This window comes from Mobula hypostoma, chromosome 1 (genome assembly GCF_963921235.1).
Source record: "Mobula hypostoma chromosome 1, sMobHyp1.1, whole genome shotgun sequence".
Taxonomy (NCBI): Eukaryota; Metazoa; Chordata; class Chondrichthyes; order Myliobatiformes; family Myliobatidae; genus Mobula; species Mobula hypostoma.
This window is the reverse complement of record NC_086097.1, coordinates 217,473,835-217,487,537: the sequence shown is the minus strand read 5'-3', so window position 1 is coordinate 217,487,537 and position 13,703 is coordinate 217,473,835. Positions and strand designations below refer to the sequence as shown.

The window sequence follows — 13,703 nt, the reverse complement described above, 5'->3', positions numbered from 1 at the left end:
AGGTCAGTGAGACGTTTAACCAAGATCCTGCATGCTGTTTCAGGTGAATAGTATAGATCCTATGAAATTATTGTGTTGAAAGAGTGGGTTATCATTCCAAGTGGAAAAGGGAATCTACAGATATTGTAAATATGAAATGAAAATGGAAAATACTAGGAACATTCAGAAGATCAGACAAAATCTGTGGAAAAATAAACATTTTATTGCCAGGAAGCTTTGTCAGAATGGGGAAACAGTGAGAATCAGATAGCTTAGATAGCAGATAAGTGACGGGACGGAATACATAGGGTGAGACTAGGCGAGCTAATGTTAAGGAGCCATTGAGATAGATAAAGCTTCTTTGTGTAATGGATTGTTAAAATAATGTCAGACTAAACTACCTAAATTACCTAAACTATCCCATCTACCTGTGCATAATCTGCATTCCTATATTCACAACCTATTCAAATATCTGTCTAAATGCCTCTTAGGTATCATATACTTTATTGTCACCAAACAGTTGATACTAGAACGTACAATCATCATAGTGATATCTGATTCTGCACTTCCCACTCCCTGGATTACAAATCGATAGTATATATTAAAAATTTAAATTATAAATCATAAATAGAAAATTGAAAAATGGAAAGTAAGGTAGTGCAAAAAAACCAAGATGCCGGTCCGGATGTTTGGATGGTACGGCCCTGATCCGGGTCAGGATCCGTTCAGCAGTCTTACCACAGTTGGAAAGAAGCTGTTCCCAAATCTGGCCGTACGAGTCTTTAAGTTCCTGAGCCTTCTCCCGGAGGGAAGAGGGACGAAAAGTGTGTTGGCTGGGTGGGTCGTGTCCTTGATTACCTGGCAGCACTGCTCTGACAGCGTGCGGTGTAAAGTGAGCCCAAGGACGGAAGATTGGTTTGTGTGATGCGCTTCGCCGTGTTCACGATCTTCTGCAGCTTCTTCCAGTCTTGGACAGGACAACTTCCATACCAAGTTGTGATGCACCCTAGAAGAATGCTTTCTACGGTGCATCTATAAAAATTAGTGAGGGTTTTAGGGGACAGGCAAAATTTCTTTAGCTTTCTCAGGAAGTAAAGGCACTGGTGGGCCTTCTTGGCAGTAGACTGTGCTTGGTTGGACCAAGTCAGGTCATTTGTGATATTGACCCCGAGGAACTTAAAGCTTTTGACCTGTTCCACTTGTGCACCACCGATGTAAATTGGGTCGTGCGGTCTGCTACTCCTTCTGAAGTCAACAACCAATTCCTTCTTCTTGCCGACGTTGAGGGATAGGTTATTGTCTTCGCACCATGCCACCGGGTTCTTAATTTCCTCTCTGTACTCAAACTCATCATTACCCGAGATACGGCCTACAACTGTGTCATCAGCAAACTTATATATTGAGTTTGATGGAAACTTGGCTACACAATCATGGGTGTACAGTGAGTACAGCAGGGGGCTGAGTACACAGCCTTGTGGGGCACCGGTGCTCAGTGTGAGTGTAGAGGAGAGCTTCTCCCCTATTTTTACAGCCTGGGTCCTGTCTGTGAGGAAGTTGAAGATCCAGCTGCAGATCTGAGTGCTAAGGCCCAGATTCCGGAGCTTAGGAATCAGTTTATTTGGAATGATGGTATTAAAGGCAGAGCTGTAGTCAATGAAAAGGAGCCTTACGTATGCGTCTTTATTCTCCAGGTGTTCTAAGGAGGAATGTAGGGCCAGAGAGATGGCATCTGCCGTTGACCTGTTGCTCTGGTAGGCGAATTGCAAAGCGTCGAGGTTGACTGGTAGGCTGTGGTTGATGTGTGCCTTAACCAATCGCTCGAAGCACTTCATAGCAATTGATGTCAGACCCACAGGTCAATAGTCATTCAGGCATGCCACCTTGCTCTTCTTCAGCACTGGGATTATCGTTGCCTTCTTAAAACACGAGGGGATCTTAGACTGAAGCAAGGAGCAGTTGAAGATGTCAGCAAACACTCCAGCTAGCTCGCTTGCACAGGCCTGGAGAACCCGCCCCGGGACGCCATATGGGCCCGTCTCTTTCCTTGGATTTATCTTCAGGAAGGCCCTTCTAACGTTCTCCTTGGTGATGATGAATCTCGATGCCACCAGGTCTGGTTCATCCGGAGGGAGCAGGATGCTCCTCTTCCGTTTGAATCTTGTGTAGGATATGTTAAGTTCGTAAGGAAGAGATGCGCTACAGTTATTGATATTCCCAGCCTCTTCTTTGCGCCCAGTGATCTCATTTAGACCCTGCCATAGTCTACTGGCATCCCTCTGGTTAGCCTGGGCTTCCAACTTGGCTTGATATTGCCTCTTGGCGCCCTTAATGGCTTTCCAGAGTTCACGCCTGGATTCTGTGTAGCAACAGGTATCCCCGGACCTAAAAGCCACAGCTCGAGCCTTCAAAAGGGACTTGACCTCATAATTCATCCAAGGTTTCTGGTTAGGGAATACCCGGATCGTCTTGCGAGACACACAGTCCTCCGTACATTTCCAAATAAAGTCCGTGACTGCTGAGGCACACTCATCAAGGTTAGCTGCCGAGTCCTTGAATATTAACCAGTCCACCGATTCAAAGCAGTCATGGAGGACTTCATCCGTTTCCTCCAACCAACGCGACACTACTTTTGACACCGTGACCTCCTGCTTCAGTTTCTGTTTGTAAGCCGGGAGGAGGAGTACGGCCTGATGGTCCGATTTTCCGAAGTGAGATCGTGGGATGGAACGGTAGGCATCCTTGACTGCTGTATAGCAGTGGTCAAGTATATTCGGGCCCCTAGTGGGGTAGTAGACATGTTGGTATAACTTTGGCAGTGCCTTTCTGAGGTTGGCCTGGTTAAAGTCCCCGACTGTAATGAGCAAAGCCTCTGGATACCTGGTCTCAAGTTCACTGATGTTGGCATATAGTATATTCAAAGCACACTCCACATCCGCCTGGGGGGGAATGTAGGCCGCTGTCAGTATGACTGAGGTGAATTCCTGTGGCAGATGGTAGGGATGACACTTCACTGACAGGTGTTCCAGGTCCGGGCTGTAGGAGCTCGTCAGTGGCACTGTGTCCGAGCACCAAGCAGTGTTGATCAGTAGGCAGACACCAGCTCCCCTCATGTTGCCTGAAGATGCCGTGTGGTCCATCCGATGGATCGAAAATGCCTCCGATCGGGGGTGGCAGGGGAGAGCCAGGTCTCGGTGAAACAGGATACACAGCGGTTCTGCATCTCCCTGCAGTAGGTGAGTCTCCACTTCTACCACCTCCCCGGCAGCACATACCAGCATTTTATTGACTATAAAACACTTTTAAAATTCAGAGAAGAATTGTAGGCATTGTTGGCAGGACCTTTCTCAAAATGCCCCAAGAAAACAATGGGGAACCATATCTCAACTGCAATCCTTTGAGTCAAAGTGCTTTCACAGTATCTTTGAATCAGAAGTTACAAAATCAAGACACAAGACATAAATTAGTCATTTGTTACTGACCACAAAACTATCAGAGTGTCAAACAAAAACATATGGTTCAGTTATGTTCTTAGAGGATGAAATCTACCATCCTGCATGTGATACCAGACTTTCTAATGCTGTTCATTGTAAACCAGCCTCACGTCTCTCAGCTACATCATAATTGTTCTGCTAATAAAGGCAAAGAATAAAACTCTACAGATCAACCAGCAGCAAATTTGGTTATTGTAAGTCACTCTTGCAATAGCAATCAAATTTAGGGGCTGGTGTCCAAATAGGAGGAGATGTCCCACGTTCTCATTTGGCAAAGCCAACACTATCATTATCACAGAATCATAACTTTACAGACAACTTGCCAGCGCCATCCATTACAATCCTCGGGTACATCTTGTTTTACCCGCCAGCAGGACAGACCTAACAGATCTGCAGTACACTGGTATGCAGACAGGAGAAAGCTGCCCTGGTAGTCCTCAACATCAGATTTTGCTGCAACAGTACATAAAACTGTTATAAATTACAAAGTAAATATATACACAAAATAAAAGGAACAATAGTGTTTGTGAGCTGATCAGAAATCTGATGACCGAGATGAAAAAGTTGTTGCTGAATAGTTGAGTGTGGGTCTTCAATCTCCTGTACTTCCTCTCTGACAGTAGTAACAAGAGGAGAGCGCGTCTCAGGTGGTGAGGGTCCTGAATGATGAATGCTGCATTCTCAGAGCACCATCTGTTGAAAACATCCTTGATAGTGGGGATGTTGTAGCCGTGATGGATCTGGCTATGTCTACAATCCACTGAAGCCTCTTGCAATCCTGTGCATTGGAGACTACGTCGAGGCTGTGAAGCAACCAGTCAAAATGCCCTCCACCATGTAGCTATAGAAATTTGCAAGAGACTTTGATGTTATACCAAATCTCCTCCAGCTCCTAATGAAACAGAGCAACTGCTGTGCCTTCTTTATGTGCAATGTGTTGGGCTCAGGATAGATCCTCGGAGATGCTGACACCCAGGAACTTAAAGCTGCTCTCTCTTTCCACCACTGACTTTTGAACAAGAACTGGGGTTCCCATAACTTCCCCTTCCTTACGTTCACAATCAATTCCTTAGTCTTGCTTACCCCTAGATGTCAAACATAGATAAAGAAATCTACCCTCTTCCATCCCCCATTAGCTGACAAGTCAGGGGTCGACCACATCGGAGGGAATTGCATGAAAATATGTTTATAAAGATTTTCCAAGGTTACAAAGAAAAGGCCAGTAAGTAGAGCTGGTGGGTCACTCTATTATAGAGCTGACATGCATTATGGGTCAAGTGGCCTGTTTCTCTGTGTTTTTTATATACAATGATTTTAGCTATGACACTAACATAAGTAGAAAGGGAACAGATGATTCTCCTGATAGGGGACTTCAATGCCCATCACTGGGAATGGCTTGGCAATACCAGTAGTAACAGAGAAAATCTACTCAATCTTGTCCTCATATCTGCCATGATAGCAACGAAGGAAATGAGTATCACACAGCCACATGCTATACAGCAACAAATAGTGCAATTGGCAGCTAGGAAATCACTCGTCCAATAGATCAGATCAAATCTCTGCAATCCTACCATACCTAATTGTAAATGGTGGCAGAACAATTAAACAGCTAACAGGCACAGAACATCCACATTATTTGAATGCTGAAGTAAAGGGCTAAAGCATTCGTAACCACATTCAGCCAAAATTGCCAAGTGAATGATCCAAACGGACTTCCTTCATTTGGTGAAACCATCATCACATAAGCCACTCTTCAGCTAATATAATTCTTTCTTTGTGAAATAGCTGCTAGCTCTGGAGAATAGAAGTCTGAGTCTAAACAGAATCCCAACTGCAGCACTGAAGGCCTGTATGTAGTAGTACTGAAGGTCTGTGCTTAGTAGTACCAGATATACCTCAGACCAAGCTATTCCAGTCCAGTTGCAACACTGACATCTCCCAGATCACAGAGAAAGTTGCCAGTTTTGTCCTGTATCCAAGTCAGTTGAATTTAATCCAGCCAAACTATTCTTAATCATTGGCCATGTCAATGATTAAGAGTTCCAAAATGCATCTGACAATCTGGGTCAATTATAATCCTTCCTTACAACCCACCACAAAATGCTGGAGAAACTCAGCAGGTCAGACAGCAGTAGACAGTCGACGTATCGGGCCGAGACCCTTCATCACGACCGGAAGAAAAGATGAGAAGTCAGAAAAGAAGGTGGGAGGAGGGGAGGAAGTAGTACAAGGTGGTAGGTGATAGGTGAAACCAGGAGACAGGGAGGGTGAAGTAAAGAGCTGGTAAGTTGATTGGTGAAAGAGATAAAGGGCTGGAAAAGGGTTTTGATCGATTTTTTGTGTTGCTTGGATTTCCAGAATCTGCAGGTTTTCTTCTGTTAGTAATCTTTCCTTTCTTCAGCTCTGTACATTGACATCCTCAGGAATCACAGCATTGCTATCACGAATGGGACAAATGAATTCTATATCGAATTATTACTCTAACTGACAACATAACAGCACAAATCAGTTGCAGTCACCTAGAATTAAGGTTATGGTGCTCTAATCTAGTGGCACATGATTTCTCAGTACCTGGATTTGAACGTGGAGAATCCATACTTTATCAAACACTAGTTAGACTACAATGGGGATGTTGTGTGAAGTTCTTGATGATTTTTCATAGAGAAGGTTCAGAGACATTTAAAACAGTGCAGAAGAATTTAGAATACAAATAGACTTGAGCATCATTTACAGGAGGGGGATGGGGAGTGGGAAAAAGTGAGAGGGCCTGAGAAGGTAACGACAAGGTGATCCTTAAAAATTATGAGTTAAAAAGTTTGAGACAGCAGATCTAAAGAACATCAATACAAAACTGCCACCAAAAAAAGTTGAGAATTCACGAGAAACTGCCTTACCTGGAAAGTGGCATGAACATGAAACCCCCACTTTGAGGCAAAGTGCATAGTTGTGTTTAAAGGAATTTGGATACTACGTGCAGCAAGGGGATTATATGAATGCACAGACATCACACACAACCTCTCATGATCCCAGAACATATCCTATACAGTCAAGAAAGCTCACCAACACCTCTACTTTCTGAAGAGGCTGAAGAAATCTGGACTTTGCATGTCCATATTCATATAGACTTGCAACCTATAGATGCACAGAACATCCTAACAAGTCTCACCACTGCTTGGTAGAGAAACTGCATTGCGGCAGACAGAAAAACTGTACAAAGCATCACAGGCACCAGCCTACCCACCATCAAGGACATATATACAGAAAGGTACTGGAAAAGGGCCAGTATCATTATGAAGGATACCACACACACACTGCTCACAGATTGCTCGTCCCACTCTCACTGGGGGGGATATGCTATATAGCATCCACAGCAGGACCACTAGACTCAAAAACAGTTACTTTCCCCAAGCAGTTAGGCTGATTAACACCTCCACCCACAACTTTATTATTTCCCATCAGTCACCTTATGTACAGCCTAACATCACTTTATGTACATACAATCAATGTAGAAAGCTATCCAATGTATTTATATTTATTATGTGTTTTTTAATTATTATTATGTCCTTTATCTTTTGTGTCTTTTTTGTGCTGCATCAGATTCAGAATAACAATTATTTTGTTCCCCTTACGGTCGTGTCCAGGAAATAACATTAAACAATCTTGAATTTAGAAAGAAGCTCAAATAGGAAAGGAACAAAGACTCAGTCTTGTCCACTAAATGGCCCACTTCTCTGCTGTATACTGTATGTCAGCAATAGGTAATATACAAAACAATTCTACTTTCCACATTCTAAAAGCAAAGAAAAAAATTCTGACTACAGACTTATTCTTCATTAAAAAGATTGCAAATTAAAATACTTTTGGAAAACCTTAACCTCATATTTCACCTCGGTGCCTTTGGTCTCATCCTAGTTCTACGTCATAGATCTTGTGGATGAATCAACTTTTGTTTCTCTAAAGATTCAAAATGAAAGGAACAGTGCTTGCACAAACAGTCTGTTTGTAACTCTTTGATCTCTAAATCTACCTGGAGGGAAAACTCAGCAGTAAAACTATCTTTCCCTGATGAACTATCCACTGCAATACTATATGAACAGAACTGTGTTGATTAAACTTTAACAAAAATATTTTGGAACAACAGCCATATAAAGTGCTGACATTCACAAAATATAGCTGTTGGTAAGCATGCAAACCACTTACGAATAGTGTACCTCTTAATAACCAAAAACAAGTGTGCGAAAATATATCAAAAACAATATCAAGCATGACTTACAATCGTTGCACATACTTCATTTGTCCATAGAAAGCCGAGAAAACTTTAAAGGCTAACTCTTTTGCTCAATCTGGAATTTTTCCAGCGGTTTTTTTAATATATATTTCCAGAGTTTGCGGTGTTTCTTTTACTTTTCAAAGTAGTAAACAGGTATATTGGCTAAGCTTTTAATCTGTATTCATTTAACACCCAATTTGTAGGCGAACAAGAGAATGTCTGGTGGCTCGAATTAAAGTTGTGAATTCTAAGTACCTATTACGATATTAATTTCGCAACAGTGATGACTACATCCACAAAACGACTCAATAAAGTGTAGAGTTCGGATCCAGTACTACTCACCATTCAGACTTTGCTCACAACATTAGTTCTCATCTACACTTGCCAAATAATTTACTATCAGCTCTCCACTTCCAAAGTCCTCGGCGCAGCAGCTGACTTCTACCCGCGCGCGCTCCCATTCCGAGCTGGAAGGTCTCTCGGCCGCGCGCGCTCCCACCCCAAGCTGGGAGATCCCTCCGCTGCGCGCACCAGAAGGCCCCTACGCTAGTTCCGGATCTAGAATGTATGAAGACAATCGGCGTAAATTTGCTAAATGTTAATTTTATTGCGCATTAAGCCTCTTGTGTTTGAGACTAGTACCATTTAGTAAACAAATATCAAATGTCTGATTACAGCACTGCCGAAACAAATATTAGGAATCGCCACAGCTGCACAGTAAGCAGCGGGACGAAGATAGGAAAACATATATAACTTTTGGTGTATGTTTTGTAGAATACGCAGTTAAGGCTTCGGTGCAACTAAATTATATTACGCTGACAGGGAGGTTGGTGGAAAAGTTGTGCAGCAGGGAGTGCTATGGGTGGGGCCTCTGCAAACTACCCGAACTAGTTTAGTTTTACTACTTCACAAAACGCCTACATTTGCAAGTTTAATGCCAGGTTCCACAGTTGTAGGGAGGTGGGGCTATATAAATAAAGATCCAACGTACTTTGGTCCGGTTCAGGGTCCGCTACACTGAGGGGCTCGGTGGTAAAATTTGCTTCTCTCTTTCTTGAGCTCCTGGCTGAATTCTCTGACGTGGAAGAACTGCTGACTTATTTCCATTGGGCTTCAATAAAGTATCTAAGCAAACTGACTTAGCCACTTAATCAAGTTATTACATGTTGTACTTTACGAAGCAGGACTCAAATCCACCAAACTGAAGTCAGCTACAACTTCAGACCGGCGTTCCAGCTTCCAAATGGCTATTTAGCAGTGCGTGTTTCAATGTACCATCTGGCGTGCGGCCCCTACTGCAACCTTGGAATCACTGCAAGACCATAGAAATGTCTTGCAATGTCAACAACATTACACAACAAATATTACATGAAGCTGGTGCATAGGAATAGCAGGAGTAGGATGTTTGGCTACTTGTGCCTACTCTGACATTCGATATTCTTTTACCTCAGTTCCATTTACCCACATTCACCCTATATTCTTCATCCTGCCTGTAGTGGTATTTCTTTTCACATCACTACTGAATGGGGCATCCCTGGTTCAGGATACCCCAGCAAAAGGAAATATAAGTTCCACAACCTTTTGTATGAAACACACTCTACAGGCCTCAGATGATTCTTTATAAACTCAGAAATGGTATCAATAAATGCAAGCAAATCACCCAATATCTATCCCAATATCCAAAGAAGATAGAAGATCGTGGTGGTGGAGGACTCCCGTTCCGACTGGAAGTCTGTCATTGCTGAGACTGCATAAATGATCGGGTTGAAGATGGTGATGAGTTGATTACTAAGTTTGTAAATGCAGTCAGGAAGATTGTCAAAGGATTTTGCAGATACCAGTCAGAAATGTCGCAGTGCTTAATAGACATGAATGGAGAGGGACTTGATGGATATAGACCACTTTCAGAGGTCAGGGGTAAAAGAAAAGTATACAGTAAATGCAGTAGCCTTAAGAGCACTGAGGTGCAGAGGAATCTTGGGGTGCAAGTCTACAGCTCCCTGAAAGTGGCAACACAAGTAGATAGGGTGGTAAAGAAAGCATGGGACACACTTGCCCTTGTTGGTCAGAGAACTGAGTATAAAAATCAGGCAGTGATGTTCACCTTTGATCAGGTTGTGGCAGATCTGATTGCTGTATAACAGAAAGAATATGAAGGATTTGAAGAAAGTGCAGAAAAAAATTCAGCAGGATAATGTCTGGATTAGGGAGCATAAACCATGAAGAGAAGTTGGACAAATTTAAATTGTTTTCTCTGAAGTGTCAGAGGCTGAGGGGTAACCTGATAGGAGTATATAAAATTAGGAGAGGCAAAGATGCAAACTTTTCAGTCCCCCCCCCCCGCCCCCAGTAAAGAGATGTTAAATACAAGAAGGTATAGCTTTAAGGTGGAGCACAAAAATTACAGGATAAACTCAGTAGTTCAAGTAGCTCCTAATCAGGGAAATGGACAGTTGATGTTTCTGGCTAGGATATTTTTTCAGAAGTGGAAAGAAAGAGGAGAGATACCAGTATAAAAGGGTGGAGGGGGCGGGGAGAGGAGTCGGAGCTAGAAATGGTGGGTGAATCCTGATGAGAAAGATAGCAGGGTGGGGGAGCAAGAGAGTGAGAATGCAATAAGAAGCCGGGAGGTGATAGGTACAGGTGACAAAGATGGAATCCGATAGGAGAGAAAAGTGGACTATGGAATAAAGGGAAGGAGGTGAGCAGAGAACCAGTTGGACGAATGTGGGGGGGATAGGTAGATCAAGAGGGTGGGGCAGGAAAAGAAAAGTGGTGATGGGGCTTGTGGGATAAAGGAGAACAAAGGAGGGGGGAACAGAGGGGAGTAATTACCAGAAGTTAAAGAAATCAATGTTCATGCTGTTAGGTTAGAGAGTACTGAAGTAGAATATTCAGTGTTGTTCTTGACTGTAGACAAACATGTCAGAATGGGAAGTGGAATTAAAATGTCTGGCCAACTGGAGATCTGAGCTGTTATAGTGGACAGAATGAAGGTGCTCAATGAAGCAGTCCCCCAATCTGCATCAGGTCTAATCAATGTAGAGGAAGCCACACTGCGAGTACCGGTTGCAATACAGTATATGACACTGATAGATTCATATGTGAAGCACTGCCTCACCTGGAAGGACTGGTTAGGGCCCGAATGGGATGAAATATAGAGGCAGGTGAAACACTTAGTAAAGTTGCAGGGATGAATGACTAGAGAGGGATTGGTGGGGAGGAATGTACAGACAAAGGAGACATGAAAGTGATCAACTGCAGAAAGCATCAAGGGAAGGGGCAGGGAAAATGTGCTTGTGATGGGTATTGCATTGGAGAATGGTAAATTTGTAAGTTGGTTTACTATTTTACAGTGAAATATCTTTGATATGCCCGCCATCCAAACAAATAATTTATTACCACAAGTCCAATGAGATAGTACAAGGGAAAGCAATAACAGAATACAGAATAAGGTATTACAGTTACAATCAAAGTGCAGTGCAGGCAGAGAATAAGGTGGAAGATCATCTTAGAGTCATAAAATATAGATTTAAAAAGTAGAATGATTATAATGGAAGTAATGAGCAGATCCACAGAGAGCATCTTGCAATGAGTCACTACACTCCAATGCCATTAATTTGTTAAATATTAATTGAAGTTAAAGAAAAGGAACTGCTTACCACAATTTTGAACGACGGCTGCTATTTCAAACGTAAAATTGATGTCTCGGATGACAAGTGTATTCAGCTCTCATCTCACTTCATTAACAAAGTCTCAGCAGAGGATTTGCTTCTTGCAGCAATTGATAGAATTCCATCTACCCCAGAACATACTGATACAATCCTACACTGCATTGTAGAGAGCATCCTCACATCAGCCATTACTGTCTGGTTTGGTGCCGCATCTTCTCACAATATATGAAAACTACAGCAAACTGTCAGATCAGCAGAAAAGGTCATTGGCTGCAGATTTTCATCACAGAGGGTGTGTATGTGTGCAGGACAAAGAAACGGGCAGAAAAATCACTGCAGACACAACCCACCCTACAAAGTACCTTTTCCAAAAGCTCTCTTCTGGAAAGCACTATAGGGCTATTAAAACAAAAACTCTGTGCCATCTTAAAAATGTTGTTTCCCAGGCTGTTAATCTAATCAATCATCCTAGTTAGCCCAACCACCTCTCTCTATCTATTACCCCTGTCACTGCACTGCACTGTAAACACTTTAAACCACTTTATATTAATGGTGTTTCCATTGTAAATAAATGCTGGTAATGCTAGTATTTATGCACATTTTGCTCCATACCTGTAATTCTCACAGCTAGATAATCCGTTATACTTTTATGCTTTACTCACAGTTTTCTGTCATATGCTCTCTGTGCTTCTCCATTCACATTCTTGCTCCCTTTCATTTGTAGGTCTCCTTCCATCAGGAATGGTCAGATGTGAAGCAGTAGGCTGGTGTTCATCATTTAATTTCTCTGTAATGAAATTTTTATTGGGTGAACTTGAGCTCTTGAGTCAATTCAGCTCTCCGCCTTGTTCTTTGATGCTTTGCGATCCCATGGTCATTGCCTGAACAGATCAAAGGATGAGCGCTACTCACTCTCTTAGACTGCTGAGGTCCAAGGGGCTGAGTAGCACCATGTAATGGGTGTTGGTGAGAGGGGCAATTTTAAAGGATCACAAGATCACAAGACAAAGGAGCAGAAGTAGGCCATTCGGCCCATTGGTCTGCTCCACCACTCCACCATGAGCTAAACTATTCTCCCATCTAGTTCCAGTTTCTGGCTTTTTCCCCATATCCCTTGATACCCTGACTAATTAGATACCTATCAATCTCCTCCTTAAACACCCTCCATGATCGGGCCTGCACAGCTGTTTGTGGCAACGAATCTATAGGTCCACGACCCTCTGATTGAAAACATTTCTCCTCATCTCTGTTTTAAATGGGTACCCTCTAATTCTAAGACTGTGGCCTCTTGTCCTGGACTCACCCAGCCTTTCCACATCTACTCTGTCCAACCCTTTCAACATTCAAAATGTTTCTATGAGACCCCCTCTCATTCTTCTATACTCTAATGAATACAGTCCAAGAGCCGACAAACACTCCTCTTATGTTAGCCCTTGCATTTCAGGAATCATCTTCGTAAATCTTCTCTGAACTTTCTCCAACATCAGTATGTCCCTTCTAAGTTAGGGGGCCAAAACTGCACACAGTATTCCAAATGAGGTCTCACCAGTGCCCCATAGAGCGTCATCAACACCTCCTTACTCTTATACACTATTCCTCTTGAAATGAATGCCAACAGTGCATTCGCTTTCCTTACTGCCAATCCAACCTGGTGGTTAACCTTTAGGGTATCCTGCACGAGGACCCCCAAGTCCCTTTGCACTTCCGATTTTTGAATTTTCTCCCCATCTAAATAATAATCTGCTCGATTATTTCTTCTTCCAAATGTACAACCGTACATTTCTCAACATTGTATCTCACCTGCCATTTCTTTGCCCGCTCTCCTAAACTGACCAAGTCTCTCTGCAACCTTTCCACTTCTTCAGCACTTCCTGCTCCTCCACCTATCTTGGTGCCATCTGCAAACTTAGCCACAAAACCATTTAATCCATAATCTAAATCATTGATATACATTGTAAAAAGAAGCGGCCCCAACACCGACCCCTGCGGAACACCACTAGTAACCGGCAACCAATCAGAATAGGATCCCTTTATTCCCACCTTTGCTTTCTGCTCCACCCATTCCAATATCTTTCCTGTAATTCCATGGGCTCTCATCTTATTAAGCAGCCTCTTACGTGGTACCTTGTCGAAGGCCTTTTGAAAATCCAAATACACAACATCCACAGCCTCTCCCTTGTCAATCTTATTTGAGATTACCTCAAAAAATTCCAATAGGTTGGTGAGGCAGGACCTTCCCTTCACGAAACCATGCTGGCTTGGGCCTATCCTATCCTGTCATGCACCTCA

The 13,703-nt window shown here is 42.8% G+C and overlaps 1 protein-coding gene across 8 annotated transcripts in view; it reads right to left on the bottom strand.

Moving 5' to 3' along the window:
* sgk3 (serum/glucocorticoid regulated kinase family member 3) overlaps nucleotides 1–13,703 on the bottom strand; it is a 118,196-nt gene that overhangs the window by 85,010 nt on the left and 19,483 nt on the right. For 3 of the 8 annotated variants that reach the window (XM_063064537.1, XM_063064526.1, XM_063064517.1), the window contains one exon: nucleotides 12,077–12,201. The gene's annotated coding sequence lies outside the window, so the exon portion shown is untranslated. Of the gene's footprint in view, nucleotides 1–7,743; nucleotides 7,991–8,082; nucleotides 8,220–8,731; nucleotides 8,974–12,076; nucleotides 12,202–13,703 lie in introns of those variants that run through there. The other 5 variants (XM_063064498.1, XM_063064579.1, XM_063064554.1 and 2 more) reach the window with 4 other exon arrangements.